Source organism: Hypanus sabinus, chromosome 8, assembly GCF_030144855.1.
Source record: "Hypanus sabinus isolate sHypSab1 chromosome 8, sHypSab1.hap1, whole genome shotgun sequence".
Lineage (NCBI taxonomy): Eukaryota > Metazoa > Chordata > Chondrichthyes > Myliobatiformes > Dasyatidae > Hypanus > Hypanus sabinus.
Window position 1 is genome coordinate 138,494,288 of NC_082713.1, and position 13,060 is coordinate 138,507,347.

At 41.0% G+C, this 13,060-nt stretch overlaps 1 protein-coding gene across 2 annotated transcripts in view; it reads left to right on the forward strand.

Moving 5' to 3' along the window:
• LOC132398473 (rho GTPase-activating protein 8-like) overlaps positions 1-13,060 on the forward strand; it is a 97,655-nt gene that overhangs the window by 414 nt on the left and 84,181 nt on the right. Inside the window, exon 1 of one of the 2 annotated variants that reach the window (XM_059977971.1) lies at positions 17-84. The exons of the other annotated variant lie outside the window; for it this stretch is intronic. The gene's annotated coding sequence lies outside the window, so the exon portion shown is untranslated. Of the gene's footprint in view, positions 1-16; positions 85-13,060 lie in introns of those variants that run through there. 2 annotated transcript variants of the gene reach the window in all.

Sequence of the window (13,060 nt, forward strand, 5' to 3'; positions counted from 1 at the left end):
AAGGAAAGGCATTGCCGCTCTTTGTCGGGAAGCCGGAGGAGATATTTGGAATAGTTAAAGCGACCTGAACTCGAGTTGTTCAGGGTGAGTAGAGGGTGCTAAGATCTCTGCCGTTGCTGGGGAAGGACATTATCAAAGCAGGAACGTGGACTGAGGGGCAGACTATCAACTCTTACGAAAGGTCTTCGATTTGAAACATCCTTTTTCGACCTCGCCCTGTACCTGCTGTCGGATTCCAGATATATTTTATATATCAGTTTTCCAGCTTTTTCTATTCGGAACAGTGATAGGCCGAAGAGGGTGGTGGGAGGGAGTTGTCTATATGCCCCAACAGAATGGTTTTAATTCTGAGGCAAATTTTGTTTCTGCCTTTTGAAGGATTGGAGAACCCACGGTATATTTTCTGGAAGTACCCGGAACCCTACGCGGATGTAGATCAAGACCCTGGACGTAGAAATTAACCTAAATGACCTTCTTGCCACAGTCTGCGTCGTAAATTTTTATCACTTTTGTGATGACCTCCGGGTTAACTCGGCAGTTGATGAATTATGATCCCAATTCATGTCCGCTTTCCGATTAGCTTGGGCTATTCCCCTGCCAACGTATTGCCTTGAAGTGGGCTTTGTGGAATCAGCTGCAGATTTTAAATCAAAATCTCTAATCAGAATTATACTTTAATGGCAAGTATAACTAATTATAGGAAAACTTTGAAAATTACGTAGAAATTTTTAATTGCAAAAAGTGAGCAGTTGAGGAGATGTCATGTGTAGAGAATAAACCTAGTGTGGATTTTCTAGTTAGGGGAGATGTTGGTTTCTGTCGATGTCGCTGAACTCAGTAGGTGTGTCAAGACAGAGATTTAAGGCCAGCTCCTGCGGTGATCAGCTGTGCAGTGCACATTGCTATAATGTGCCTGTGTGGAGAGGAGGGTAAAATTCCAGTGAGAAAGTTATGGATTCAACTCGGTGTTCCGTGTGAAAATTCTGTGCTGCACCACTCTGGTGACACATGTCTGTGGAATTTCTGAGATGCATGGTGATCAGTAATCTACTTTCTCGCTGAGCGTCAGTACAGTCTGTCTGGACATTTTGTTCAGAGTGGAGAAATGATTTAAACGGAACAAGCAAAGATGCTTTCAGCCCCACCAATGAGCTTTATCTTCTAAAACATTTGCCTTTTAAAATCTATTTCCAGAAAATTAATTTTGTGAACTATTTTTCAAAAAAAAGTAATTGTACATTGGCTGCATTGGAATTTAAATCCCACTAATGAGCTGACTGGATGTGTACTTTGAAGTACTCCTTGCTAGGCTTTAATCTTGATTTACTTTTAGAATAATGACTGAGTGCTTGTGCAGGTAGAATCTCCTCCCTTTTCCATGCAGAGGACACTTACAGTGAGCAGCAGCAGCCAAAATGACTGATGGGAAATGCAGTCCTGCCAGTTTTGCATTTTGTGATGCAGGTTACGCAAGGCGTCAGACTCGGTCACTGGATCGATCCTCAGCTGAGGCAGCCTGTTTGTATCCTTGAGCAAGGCACTTAACAACACTTTGCTGTGCGACATCACCGGCAGCTAAGCTGCATGGGTCCCAGTGCCCTTCCCTTGGACAACATCGGTGGCGTGCAGAGGGGAAGGCCTGCAGCTTGGGCAACTGCCGGTCTTCCATACAACCCTGCCCAGGCCTGCAGGGCTCTAGGCGCAGATCCATGGTCTCTCGAGACCGACGGATGCCACCACCATTAAGGAAGTAGAGTAAGATAGTTATTTCAGGCAATATTTTGCAGAGGCCACATGATTTCCATTAGTCAGGATGATGTGGTGAAACTGTTTTCAGTAAAATGTTTTGACAATAACAAAAATAGATGACAATTACATAATTTTGCATGATTAACAAATTTTGTTAGTTGGCAGAAGCATTGCGAGTTCCAACAGGTTTGTGAGTAACAAAAAGAATCCAAGTTCTTCTCTACTGCTCACCTCAAGCAACAAGTGTGAAAAGCTCATGATCTTCATTATCCCTGAGACTCAATCTTGGGGGTCATTTACATTTTGCCCATCAATCAAATTTGGCTGTTTTCACTCTAAACTCTCATTTATTAATTGAAATAGATAAAGCGTGCGGAATAGACCCTGTCGACCCTTTGAACCACACTGACAAGTGATTCACGATGTAATCTTAGGCTAGTCACAGGACAATTTACAATGACCAATCAACCTACATCTTTGGACTGCAGGAGGAAACCAGAACACCCAGAGGAAACCCTTGCGGTCACAGGGAGAATGTACACACTCCTTACAGACAGCAGCAGGAAGTGAACCCTGGTCGTTGGTACTGTAAAGCATTGTGCTAATCACTACACTATCGTACCACCCTATCTCTGCCTTTTTCCACTCTCCTCACACATTTCATTTTGTCCGTGTAACTCACCTTTTATTCCTGGCCCTGTAATACTGTCAATAATCCTTTACTCTGCTCGAAATCTGTCATCATTACCCATCCTGGATAAACAACCCTTGACTCTCTCTCAGTGGTTCCCAGTGTAGGGTCCATGGAGCCCTCAGTTAATAGTAGGGCACCACAGCATAAAAAAGGTTGTAAGCCTGTTCTATATCTTTGCAAATATCTATTCCATCTTCTGCTTCCCTCTCTGGGGTCCTTGCACATGCAGCAGCCTCCCAAGTTTTCCTCTACCTTTTCCAGATCTTTGTTCTGTCTCTCTGATTATTGGCCCTGCCCCAATCTGAACACAAATAACCAAAATCTCCATTTACATTCATTCTAATTGTGATTACGGTAATACGTTTCTTCTTGTGCTTCTTGACATGCCTGCAGCTGTTGATGTGCTGATCGCTTCTTATCTCATAGGACAGCATAGCTGGAAGATAAGAGAAAGGTAGAGTCATCAGGCAAGGTCATTGCTTTCACTTCCAATGCCTACACAAATTACTCTGATGCTCCCCCAAACTCATGTATCCTTGACACAGTGTTATACAGAAATGTTGTTCCTTTTTCTGCAGATCTATTGAAGCCTAACCACTATCCTTGAACTTCTGTTCCATCTGAACTGCTAAGTGTTTGCCCAAAATACAGCACTCAATGAGCAGAACTGAGCTCCAACTGAATGTTGGGATGACTAATGTGACTTTGGTCCCTGGTGCAAAGGTTTATTCCCTGGCTGTGGAGCCAGCTTAATGTTTCTGTTTGGACAATATGTCCCAATCATCACAAAATAATTTAGGGGTGACAAAGTAACACAGTTACAGTGACACTGGTTAAAGCTTGACCTTGGGTGTTGTCTATGCAGAGTTTGCACATTTCCTTGTATCATCTAGTACTCTGGTTTCCACCACAGATCCAAAGATGAGCGTACCTTGTTGAACACCTTACTAAAATCCATATACACCACATTTATGACTCTAACTTCATCAATATATAAAAGTGACAGAACAAGCTGACGATGTTACTGATGTGAATGTGGTGTATATGTATTTTAGTAAGGCGTTTTACACGGTTTTCCATGACAGACTCATTCAGAAAATCAGGTATGGGATCCAGGGAAACTTAGCTGTGTGGATTTGGAACTGATTTGCCCACAGAAAGCAGAGGGTGGTAGTGGACTCCCTGGAGATCTGTGAATAGTGATGTTCCACAGGGATACATTCTGAGACCCCTGCTCTTCACTACTTTTAAAAAGTATATAAATTATGTAGATGAGGAAGTGGAAGAATGGATTATTAAGTTTGCACAGGACATGAAGGTTGATGGTGTTGTGGATAATGTAGAAGGTTGTCACGTGTTTCAATGGGACATTGATAGGATGCAGAACTGGGCTGAGAAGTGGCAGATGGAGTACAATCCAGAGAAATGTGAAATATTACACTTTGAAATGTTGCATTTGATGGCAGAGAACAAGGATTATGGCAGGATTCTTAGCAGTGTGGAGGAACAGAGGGATCTTAGGGTCTATGTCTATAGATCCCTCAAAGCTGCTATGCAATTTGGTAGGGTTGTTGAGAAGGCATATGATGTATTGACCTTCATTAGTTGGGGGATTGAGTTCATGTACCTGAGGTAATGTTGCAGCTCTGTAAAACTCTGGTTAAACCACACTTGGAGTATTGTATTGCCTCGTTATAGGAAGGATGTGGAAGCTTTAGAGAGGGTGCAGAGATTTACCAGGCTGCCGCCTGAAATAAAGAGAACACGTCTTGTGAGGAAAGGATGAGTGAGCTAGTGCATTTCTCTTTGGAATGAAGGATGAAGAGAGCGGCGTATAAGACGATAAGAAACATTGATTGCGTGGGCAGCCAGTGCCTTTTTTCCAGGGTGGAAATGGTTAATATGAAAGGGCATAATTTTAAGGTGATTGGAGGAAAGATTAGGTGGGATGTCAGAGTTATTTTTGTTTAAACAGAGAGTGGTAGCTGTATGGAATGTGCTGCCAGGGCTGATGGTAGAGCCAAATATATTAGGGACATTTTAAGAAACCTTTTAGATAGGCAAATGAAAGGGTATATGGGAGGGGAGGATTAGATTGATCTTGGAGTAGGTTAAAAGGTCATCACAGCATTGTGGGCTGAAGGACGTGTACTGTGCTGTACTGTCCTATGTCCTATGTCTGGTCATAGTAAATTGAGTGGTAGAACCGGGGGATAGTTGATGGGAATATGGGGAGAGTAAGTCAAATGAGTGATGGTTGTCATTGACTTGGTACTAAAGAACCAGATCCAACCAGATTTTGTTTGAGTCTGTGAGCAGATTTCCATATGTTTTAAATATTACTTGCACTATTCCTACTTCAGTTCCTCTGTTAAAATTCTCATCTGTACAGTTGTTTGACCATGGCGTGATGGTTTCAAATGCATTTGTAGCAGGTTTTCAGTTCTACCATGTTGGATTTATGACGATCCAGTACTCTTGCCCATTTTGTAACTTGCAGGACTTCCACTACTCCTTTGTGGACCTACATTGGCTCTCCATTAAACAGCACCTTAGTTTTAAAATGTTTATGCTTGTTTCTAATCCTTTTCATGGACTTCCACCTTCCTATCTCTGTAACCTCTTACAGCTATGCTTCGTTGTGTGTTAATCTGATTTTGATTGTTAATTCTGACCTCTGATTATTCTTGAGCTTAATTGCCTTCTTAATGAAAGCCTTGTGTTCAGCTGCTAACTGGAGTTCTCCCTTTGAGCTTCTCTTAACTTGACTAAACTCTGTTATCCTTTCTTGCTCCAAGTTTTCCTGGTGTTTCTGACAATTCTTTTTTAAATATCCAACTTATGAAGTACTGTGGGATATTGTTTATTAAAGGTGATGCATTGATCCAGTTGTTTATTGAGGTAAGGTGTAAGTAATTTCATATATGCTACAGTGTGAATTTATCATAGAACCAGCTAAATGTTTTGCTTTGACTAGCCACCTAATACCTATCCGCTGCATCACCACACTCCCAGTATTGACACAGTCATAATTATTCTAAACTGTAGGTGTCCCAATTTCATGTTTTCACAGAACTCTGCAATAATAGTTCAGTGTATGTGTTGCCTAGGAGTGAACACTTTGTTTAAAATTAATAATCATCCCTTTTCCCCCACACATCTACACTTCCCTCAGTATAACCCAGTACTGCGCATAGTTTAGTTTACTCATTCCAATCCTCTAGTGCAAGCATTCCTATGTTAATGAATGGAGGAATAATCAGATCAGCTGCTTTTTCTGAGTCTCAGCTTTCAGGCTGGTTGGTGATAGTTTGGCAATACTTAATTAATGCCCCCATTAACATGTTACATTAATGCTCATGGAGCAGCAGCCTTCTTCAAGCAAAGTTACAAAGGTACTGTATAGTTTTATGGGCGCCAGTTGTTTTCAGGAACCTATATCCAATGGCAAGTTTTAATTTGATCAATAGCCAAGCTTCTGTCTGCTAACATTCCTCAGTCAACTGTTGCATCTGATTGTCTGGTCTTTTCAATTCACATCGATTTGATCATTTTGTTGTCCTTCATTCATTCATTGCTGAGACTGCTGTTCACTTATCACCTTTAACTGCTCTTCAGAAAGTGTGTGTTGTTTTCATGTATTGTTGCAGTCTAAGCAGTAACCTGCACAGTGCCACAGAATTATGTCATTTGACCCTCAACTCTGCTCTGCCAATCCATTATGACTGACTTATTTTTGCCCTTAACCCCATTCTTTTGCTTTCTCCTCATAACCATTGATGCCCTTACTGATCAAGAACCTGTCAACCAGCTTCAAATATACCCAATGCCTAGCATCCACAGCCACCTGTGGTAGTGAATTCCACAGAATCACCATCCTCTGGCTAAAGAAATTCCTTCTTGTCTCTCTTCTAAAGGGATATCCTATTCTGAGGCATGCCTTGTGTCTTAGACCCTGTCACTTTCAGAAACGTCCTCTCCATTTCCACTCTATCTAGGCCTTACAATATTCGATAGGTTTCAATGAGATACCTCTTTATTCATTTAAACTCCAGCATGTACAGATCAGAACTCACAATACTCTAAATGAATTCTGACCGATGCCCTATACAGCCTCAGTATTACATCTTTGCTTTTATATTCTAGTCCTCTTGAAATAACAGCTAACATTGCATTTGGCTTCCTTACCACTGACTCAACCTGCAAGTTAACCTTTAGGGAATCCTGTGCTAGGACTCCCATGTCTCTTTGCACCTCCAGTTTTTCAATTCGCTTCTCATCTAGGCAGTAGTCTTTGTGTTTATTTCACCATTGACTTTCTAACACTGTATTCCATTTGCCACTTGTTTGCCCATTCTCCTATTCTGCCCAAGTCCTTCTAGAGATTTCCTGCTTCCTCAACACTGTCTGCTGCTCAACCCATCTTTGTATTATCTAAAAACTTGGCCACAAAGTCAACAATTCTTTGAGCCAGATCATTTACATATAATATGCAGAGCAGGGACCCAACAGCAACCTCTGCAGAACACCAAATCACCAGCAGCCAACCAGAATAGGTCTGTTCTTTATTTCTGCTCTTTGCCCCCATCAGTCAGCCAATCTTCTATCTTCCCTGTAATACCATGGGCTCCTATCTTGTTTAGCAGCTTCATGTGCAGTATCTTGTCAAAGGTCTAGTGAAAATCCAAGCAAGCAACATCTGCTGACTCTGCTATGACTGTCCTGCTTGTTATTTTCTCAAAGAATTCCAAAAGATTTATCATGCAAGATTTTCCCTTAAAGAAGCCATGCTCACTGCAGCCTGTTTTATTGTGTCTCCAAGTACCCCAAAACCTCATCCTTACTAAAGGACTGTAGGAACTTGCCAACCATTGAAGTCAGGTTAACTGGCCTATAATTTCCTGTCTTTTACCTCCCCCTCTTAGATGGTGTATTTTCCAGGTTAAAAATTACAATTGTTCTAGACCAGAACCATTCTGGAATATAGTGCTGTTAGCAAGTCCCAGGATTTTGACCAAGCAACAGTGAAGAGGCACCCGTTAGAACAGTGTGTGATTTGATCCTGGTAATGTTACCTTGCACTCATTCTTTCCAGATAGAAGAGGTTCCAGGTTTACCACGCACTGTCTGGTTGAGTTGCTGCAGTGCACAGACAGAGTGGATGTCAAAGATGGGCGAAAGGTACCCAGCGAGGGGGCTGAAATGTCTTAGATGAGCTTAACCTTCTGGAATTGTATTGGATGTACTTGTAAAAACAAATGGAGGGCATTTAATATATTTTTTAATTTGTACCTTTATAGGTTGAGAAAAAGCTTTGGGAGATCACAATGAGAGCCTCTCAGTATTGAATAGCCCACCTGCAGTTACTGCAGTTTTTATATAGCTAATTAATGAAGCCTTGGACTATTGTACTGAGGAGCTGTATATAGGGAAGTTGGCCTATATCTAAAAAGTGACCTTCCTTAAAATGTTGCTCATTCAGTCATTACAAACAATCTTTTTATTAACTGGCCTGATCTCCTACAACCTGGTTCATTGTGTTCCAAATCACTGTACTTTTGTGAAAATGACAGTGGAGTAGTTGTGTATCTGGAATAAAACTTCAGACAGTTGTTGGCTGCTTTGCTGGTGTGGCAATGTTCATAGTCTCAAACTATATTGGATTTGAGTATATCTTTATACTGCTGTTCTGCAGAAACAAGTCCTTTTGGTTCTCTCCCATCAGCATCTAAAACCCACAGGATAATCTTGCACAATTAAAGAAATTATTTAAATAGAAAGTGCAAATACAGTGGATTCCAGTTAATTGGGCAATCAATTAATTGAAGCAACTGCTTATTTGGAACAATTCTTAAAGAAAAAAAGTAATTGAGGAAGTAGCCAGGTCTCCCTCCGTTTATTTGGGACGGGAGACTGTTGCCAAACAGTTTCGAACTAGTCAGTCGCGTGCACTTTCCTGTCCCTTAGACACTGTGCTTGGAGCAATCAGTTTTTAAATAACGTCAGTGTGTCTGCTTATGGTCAAAAAGCAGTGATGTTTGTAACTGATAGTTGACAAGAAATAAGCAGTAAGACAATTCAGAACTGTTGTGTTTCAAGCATCTTGAGAAGCCAGAAATGGCCAGGAGTGAAAATGAAATTATTTCACTACTTCAGCAAGTTAGGAACTACGAAGAATTTGAAAATATCAAATCATCTTGAATGTTACATTGAAAATGAAGATTTGGACAGTTCAGTCATCAAAGCTGTTGTATGAAGGCAGTATAATATCAACAGTAGGTGTCTGCACTGATTTTGTTCATCTACGGTCAATCAAAAGAACATGGCAAGCACAGTGAATTAATTCCTCTATAATACTGTAGTTGTATTGATGTCCTAATTCGTTCTGTATTTCATTTAAATATATGATTTGTTACTAGCTAAACATAAGAGATAAACTAATGTACCTTTTTAACTATTTCCATGAAACTTCAGCTAATTGGGGCAGCCGTTTAATTGCACCTAAATGTCCAATTAACTGGAATCCATTGTGCAGGCAAACTCCAAAATAAGGAGCAATTGTGCTGTTCTGTGGTTCACAAAAGGCTTGTTGGCAGATACAGCATTTAATTATGATAAAAGCTAACATGTTATTGTGTATTGTTGGGGGATTGATGATAACAAAGGGAGGTTCTGCTACAGATAAACAAGACCTTGATATCATATTGAGTACCTTGTCCAGACTTTGTCATCTTTTTCATATCTGTCCTTAATGAAAACAACTTGGAGAAGTTTACTGGACTAATAACTGGAATGGGTGGTTTTCTTTTGAGGAGGGGTCTGGCAGGCTGGTTGGAGTCCAGGCCTTGGCTTCAGTGTGCATTTTTGTCGCCATATATTTGGTAAAGTTAAATCACCGCACTGAAGTTCATCTGGTGTGGTAACAAGTCTGATATTGGTGGCTGCACCTCCTGGTTACTGATCTCACTAAGATTGTTCTGTGCTTCATTCATTGCTGCTCACGTTTCATTGAATGACACCATCGTCCAAACTGGAATTGGTAACATTGCCTTCGTAAGACCGTAGACGTAGGGGCTGAATTAGGCCATTTCACCTGTCAAGTTTTCTCCACCATTCCTTCATGGCTGATTTATTATCCCCTTCAACTCCGTTCTCAAGCCTTCTTCCCGTAACCTTTCCTGCCTTTACTAATCAAGTACCTATCAACCTTTGCTTTAAATGTATCCAGTATCTTGGTCTCCACAGCTGTCTGTCACAATTAATTCCAGATTCACAATCTTCTGGTTAAAGAGCTCTCTTCTCATTTCTGTTCCAAGTGGACGCACCTCTATTGTAAGGCTGTGCCTTCTGGTTCTAGACTCTCACACTATAGGAAACATCCTCTCTGATGATATTCCATAAGTTTCAATGAAACGCCCCTTCATTCTTCTAAATTCCATCAAATATGAGCTCAGAGACATCAAACATTCCTTGTATGTTAACCTTTTAATTCCAAGAACCTCCTCTGAAATTTCTCCAATGCCAGCACATATTTTATTAGACAAGGGTCCCAAAACTGCTCATAATACTCAAGTGCAATCTGACCAATGCCTTATAAAGCATCAGCATCGCATCCTTGCTGTTATATGTTCACTGTGGAAGACACTAGCAGTGTGACAGATGTTGCAGTGTGCCAAGGAAGAAAAGTGAGTGCAGTTACTATTACAAGGGAGAAGGTACTTAAGAAGCTGAAAGACTTAAAGGTACATAAGTCACCCAGACCAAATTAACTGCACCTTAAGGTTCTGAAAGAGGTAGTAGTAGAGATTGTGGAGACATTAGTAATGATCTTTCAAAAATCAGTGGACTCTGACATGGTGCCAGAGGACTGGAAAATTGCAAATGTCATTCCACTCTTTAAGAAGGGAAGGCAGAAGAAAGGAAATTAGCCTGACCTCAGCAGTTGGAAAGATGTTGAACTCGATTGTTAAGTATGAGGTTATGGAGTACTTGGGACACAGGACAAGATAGGACGAAGTCAGCATGGTTTAGATGATGGAAAAGATGGCTTTTTTGCCAATTTTGCAGATGATATGAAGATGGGTGGAGGGGTAGGTAGTATTGAGGAAATGGGTAGGCTGCAGAAGGACTTGGACAGATTAGGAGAATGGGCAAGAAAGTGGTAAGTGAAATACAATGCTTGAAAATGCATGATCATGCACTTTGGTAGTAGAAATAAATGTGCAGACTATTTTCTAAACAGAGAAAATCTAAAAATCTGAGATGCAGAGGGACTTGTGCAGATCACCCTAAAGATTAACTTGCAGGTAGAGTTAGTGGTGAGGAAGACAAATGCCATGTTAGCATTCATTTCAAGAGGTCTAGAATACAAGAGCAGGGATGTGATGCTGAGGCTTTATAAGGCACTGGTGAGGCCCCACCTTGAGTATTGTGAACAGTTTTGGGCTCCTCATCTAAGAAAAGCTGTGCTGGCATTGGAGAGGGTCTGCAGGTGGTTCACAAGGATGATTCTGGGAATGAAAGGGTTATCATATGAGGAAGGTTTGATGGCTCTGGGCTTGTACCTGCTGGAATTTAGATGGATGAGGGGAGGATCTCTTTGAAACCTTTATAATGTTGAAAGGGTTTGATAGAGTAGAAGTGGAAAGGGTGTTTCCCATGGTGGGGGAGTCTAGGACAAAAGGGCACTGCCTCAGGATGCAGAGGCATCCACTTAAAACAGATGCAGAGAAATTTCTTTAGCCAGAGGGTGGTGAATTCATGGAACTTGTTACCACCTACAGCTGTGGAGGTCAGGTCATTGGGTGCATTTGAGGGTTAGTAGCTTAATGGGTTCTTGATAGACATGGCATCAAAGATTACAGCGAGAAGGCTGGCAAGTGGGGCTGAGGAGGGGGAAAAAGATTAGCCATGTTTGAATGACGGAGCAGACTCAATAGGCCAAATGGCCCAATTCTGTTCCCATGTTTTATGATATTATAGTCTTATATTCTAGTCTTCTCAAAATAAGTGCTAAAATTACATGCACCTTCCTTAGCACTGACGCAACCTGCAAGTTAACCTTTAGGGAGTCCTGCATGAGGACACCCAAATCCCTTTGAACTTATGATTTTTGAGTATTCTCCCCATTTGGAAAATAGTCTATGTCTTTATTCCTTCTGCTAAAGTACATGACCATATATTTTCCTGCACAATATTCCATCCGACAATTCTTTCCCATTCTCCCATCGAAGTCCCAATGGAGGCTCGCTGTTTTCTCAACACTACCTGCCATTCCACCTATCATCTGCAGATCTGGCCACAATTCCATCATCCAAATTGTTGATATACAATGTGAAAAGAAGCAGTCCCTATACAGATTCCTGCGGAACACTACTAGTCATCAGCAGCCGACCAGAATAGGATTCCTTTATTCCCACTCTTTGCCTCTTGCCAATCTTTTATCCATGCTAGTATCTTTCCTGCACTGTTCCAAGCACTGTCAAAGAATTCCAACAGATTTGTCAGGCAGGATTTCCCCTTTAAGGAGGCTTTTTTTTTACACTTCCAAGTACTCCAATATCTCATCCTTAATAGCAGACTCCCAACATCTTTGCCAACCACTGAGGTCAGACTGACAGGTCTATAATTTCTGCCGTCCTCCCTTCTTAAAGAATGGAGTGATATTTGCAATATTCCAGTCCTCTAGAACCATTCCAGAATCTAGTGATTCTTGAAGTATCATTACTAATGCCTCCATAATCCTTTCAGATAACCCTGTCAGAACCCTAGGATGTAGACTTTTTGGCCCAAGTGAGTTATCTACCTTCAGACCTTTCAGCTTCCCAAACACCTTCTCCTTGGTAATAGCAACTACACTCGCTTCTATCCCCGAACACTCCCGAATTTCTAGTATACTGCTAATATCTTCCACGGTTAAGATTGAAGCAAAATACTTATTAAGTTCATCTGCACTTCTTTTATCCCTCATACTACCTCCAGCCTCACTTTCCTACAGTCTACTCTCACCTCTCCTGTACTTTTTTTTATATATCTTAAAACTTTTGGTATTCTCTGATATTATTTGCTAGCTTAGCTTCATATTGCATCTTTTCTCTCCTTATGATTTTTAATTGCCACCTTTTGGTTTTCAAATGCTTCCCAATGCTCTAACTTCCCACTAATGTTTGCTATATTTTTATAGTCTCTTTTGCTTTTATGCTCTGTTTGATATCCCTTGTCATGTATCTATACTGTGGCTTCTGAAAAGCCCCTAGAAGTTCCAGTCATTGCTGTTCTGCCATCATCCCTGATAGTGCCCCTTTCTGATCAACTTTGGTCAGCCCCTCTTTCATGCTTCTGTAATTCCTATTGCTATACTGTAATACTCGTACATCTGACTTTATCTTCTTTCTCTCAAACTGCAGGTTGAATTTTGTCATGTTATGATCACCATCTCCTAAGGGTTTCTTTACCTTGAGTTCCCCGATCAAATCTGATTCATTACACAACGTCCAATCCAGAATTGCCTTTCCCCGAATAGGTTCAATTACAAAGTGCTCTTAAAAGACATCTCATAGCATTCTACAAATTCCCTCTCTTGGGATCCAACACCAATCTAATTTTCCTAATCTACTT